Below are 4,195 nucleotides of genomic sequence, written 5' to 3' on the forward strand. Positions count from 1 at the left end.
TTTACCTGCTATACGGAAGAGACCGCTGGAAACATAACACAAACAGGTACAATTTGCCATAACCACAAAATACCTGGTGCTGGCCTGCCCAATATTGCCTTCATGAAATATTCAGGAGTTTCCCTCCGTGAATTTGGGCCTTCAGGAATTCAATTATCAGAGCTTCAGCATGCCTTCCCAAGGGGCCAGTTCTAAGCTGTCTAGAATCATACATACTTTTTTTTAACCCCCCCCCCCTTCCTTTAGCTGTTTATTTAAATTAATATTTTAGTTTTCTTTAGGAAGATTAGAGAGAGAGAAGAAAACTGGGGAAGGATAAAATGATTGATCCGTGTCATGTTAGGTACAGTTGCGTCTTGTTAGGTTCAATCGCGTCTTGTTAGGTTCAGTTGCGTCTTGTTAGGTTCAGTTTCGTCTTGTTAGGTTCAATTGCGTCTTGTTAGGTTCAGTTGCGTCTCGTTAGGTTCATTTGCGTCTCGTTAGGTTCATTTGCGTCTTTTAGATTCAGCCGCGTCTCTCTTTAACCAGTCTCATTTACCATAGAATTAATTCACAAATAACCCACACATGGGAGATTGAAACTTATGACAACGTTTCGGACAGACTTGGACCATGTCGGGTCGAAAAGTCGTCAGTAGTTTTAATCGCCTATGTGTGGGTTATTGTTTTATCCAAAATTTCTTCACGAAAATATTTTTGACACACACACACAGCGACCAGTGAAGAGGCGGGGCCAGGAGCTAAGAATCAACCCTTACAACCATAAACTGGTGAGTGCAATTAGGCGAGTACACGCACACGCACACACACACACACTGGGGCCAGGAGCTGTGATTCGACCCCTACAACCACAATTAGATGAATACACACACACACACACACACACACTGGGGCCAGGAGCTATGATTCGACCCTTGCAAGCACAATTAGGTGAGTACACGTATTTTGCCGCAGGATTGTCAAGATGCTGTTGATATTACGTGGCGATACTTCTAAGTTGGTAATATTTAATATCACATTACCACTCCAGCTGTGGTAAGCAAGGTATGTAATACTTCTGCAAGTCGAAGTATTACATGACTTCCACAGCACGAAGTAATATCAGTAATATTGACATGTTACACCCAAAAATGTGTATTAATTGCGAATATTAACGTATTAATTGGGATATAATTTTCTGAGTATTACTTAATCTGACTTATTAATTGACGCATCTCGCTCGACGTAATAATATTAAAGATATTACAAGTATTTACAAGTAAAAATAATCATGAAGTTGTTAATAATAATAATAATAATAATAATAATAATAATAATAATAATAATAATAATAATAATAATAATAATAATAATAATGAAAAAAATACCATATTACCAATCTTAAAAACAAATATATTGAAAATAATAATAGCAACAATATTACTAATAATACTAATAACAGGTTTCATTGCATAACAAAGTAGAATAATAGGTCAATTGAACAAAAAAATACTTCAAACAATATGGCCCTGGAAACCTCCATTGATATCCAGATTAGACGAGAGGGGTAAAAAATTGATTGTCTGAGAGATGACAAAAGCGTGGAGCGAAATCAGTGGCAATTCTCGACGCTCTTGTCGTCAACCCATCAGTGTGGCAGCCGATGGCACCACGGCAACCCGACCGATGTTAGTGAATGTGGCTGAAATTGCCAGCCGGCCGGGAGGCGGAGGGGGAGAGGAATATGCAAGTCTGGTATAAAAAGAGCTATTCAAAATATTCGGTTCTCTCTCTCTCTCTCTCTCTCTCTCTCTCTCTCTCTCTCTCTCTCTCTCTCTCTCTCTCTCTCTCTCTCTCTCTCTCTCTCTCTCTCTCTCTCTCTCTCTCTCTCTCTCTCTCTAATCACAAACATCAAGAAAACTTTAATACATAAAAAAATTAACGCTGAGGAGCATACACCTGGCTGCGTACACCAGCAGGTTACATGTGGATGGTTCAAGGCATCAACGCTACAACTGTCCGGTTCAAATCAGGACTTCCTCCTGCAGACCGCCTGATCAATCAGGCTGTTGGTTCTCTCTGCACGCTGAGTGGACAATCGACAGATGGTTGCTGGTTGCAGCTACACTCCCTTTTAGTGGTGTGGGTACGCACTGAGAACAGCACCAGCATATGTATCCATATGTGTGTGTGTGTGTGTATATATATATATATATATACATACATATATATATATATATATATATATCATCAGGGTAACTAGGGATCCCAGGGCAGCTAGTTTTCTGTTCCAGCGGCTCAGTGCGGCTGTTCAATGGGGTAATGCCTGCTGTATTTTGGGCACACGCCCCAGCTCTGAGGAGCTGGATGAGATTTTCGCCCTATAATCGGTGATACACACATAATAACGTATATGCCACCTTTATATCAACAATGTATCTCTTATATCTATATATATATATATATATATATATATATATATATATATATATATATATATATATATATATATATATATATATATATATATATATATATATATATATATATATATATATATATATATATATATATATATGCATATATCATCATCTTCTTTCAACAAACCGACAGTATCCCACCGAAGCAGGTTCATTTTGACATCCTGATTAATCAGGCTGTTGGTCCTGGCAATGTAGATTAGTCTATGGTCAGCGCTACATGCTGACGCACCTGCCAGTCTTGAACAAGGTGGGAAAGAGAGACGCTGGTGCACGTTTCACGTGATTATTTTTAATTTATAGGGAAAAACCAGAATTCAAATTGTGGGTGCTGAGACTGTTTAGTCTCTCCCTGACTATGTGCGTAGCGTGTTAGACTTGCAGAATATCCATGACTAGGATACTAACTCTTTTTTTGGGGGGGAGGGGGCAAGGAACTATGAGAGAGAAAGAGAGAGAGAGAGAGAGAGAGAGAGAGAGAGAGAGAGAGAGAGAGAGAGAGAGAGAGAGAGAGAGAGATTTTCAAATGAGCTGATGTAGGTAGCAGCTCTTAGCTTGTAAATAGAGGAAACCTTAACCTAACCTTGTAGAACCCCGTGTAAAAGAGGTAAAAGAGAGAGAGAGAGAGAGAGAGAGAGAGAGAGAGAGAGAGAGAGAGAGAGAGAGAGAGAGAGAGAGAGAGAGAGAAGGAGACAGAGAGACAGAGAACTGTTACAATCTATTGAAGACTATTGTCAACTGGCACTTGACTCGGTTTGGCTTTTTTTATGGAGTGAGGGATGGGGGTGGAAGAGGAAGTAAGTATGGCGGAGAGTGGGGGGGGGGTAGTGGTTGAGGTGAGGGACAGGAGTGTAGGGGAGTCAGTTGGCGTGATTTAGTCAGCGCAGACGGCGTCGAACACCCACGCTAGTGACGTCACTCTGACGGCACCATCCCTCCCCTCATCTCACATTCTCATATTATTTTATTCCTTCTCTTCTTCCCTGTCCTTTCTCTCTTTTTTCTCCCTTTCTCCTTCAAGCTCCTCAATTAAATCAAACATAAATGACCCACAGTGGATAAACAACTGATAAAAACATCTATTGGAAAAAAAACAGGAGAGGAGAAAGTCACCTTATGGATTAATATATTCAGAAAAAAAGGAGAGTCGAAAGTGGTCATAAAATTAAAGATGCGAGGGATTCGAAGATCAATTCAATGGGTTTCTCTCAGTTACACAAGAATAAAGTTAAAGAAAAGCTAGACCTAACAGTCAGCTCAGCTGACTGTTAGTGACAGAGAAATTTGTGATTGAAAAACTCACGTGCGCAAACACTGGGGCATATTTATTAGAAAACGTTTCTTGTCTTTTAAAACCAGTTTGTCGGTATCACTTACCAAGGTTCGTACCAAAGAAATGAGTACCGTTGTAAACAGTTCCTCTCTGCTGTTACACAAGAGGATGCAAATGAAATCCTAGAAATCAATAATTAACCAGGTCATGGGGTGAATAAATTATACAAGATCAAAGTCAGTAGCCACTTGGTCCTCAAACACCTTAACAGATTGAAACCAACCCGGTCAGTTGGTTCTGATGAACTGTCTCTCACTCTCTATCTCTCTCTCTTTCTCTCTCTCTCTCTCTCTCTCTCTCTCTCTCTCTCTCTCTCTCTCTCTCTCTCTCTCTCTCTCTCTCTCTCTCTCTCTCTCTCTCTCTCTTTCCGCCTTCTCTACCATCGACACTCCTGCAGTCCTTC

The sequence above is a fragment of the Cherax quadricarinatus genome, chromosome 22 (genome assembly GCF_038502225.1).
Source record: "Cherax quadricarinatus isolate ZL_2023a chromosome 22, ASM3850222v1, whole genome shotgun sequence".
Lineage (NCBI taxonomy): Eukaryota > Metazoa > Arthropoda > Malacostraca > Decapoda > Parastacidae > Cherax > Cherax quadricarinatus.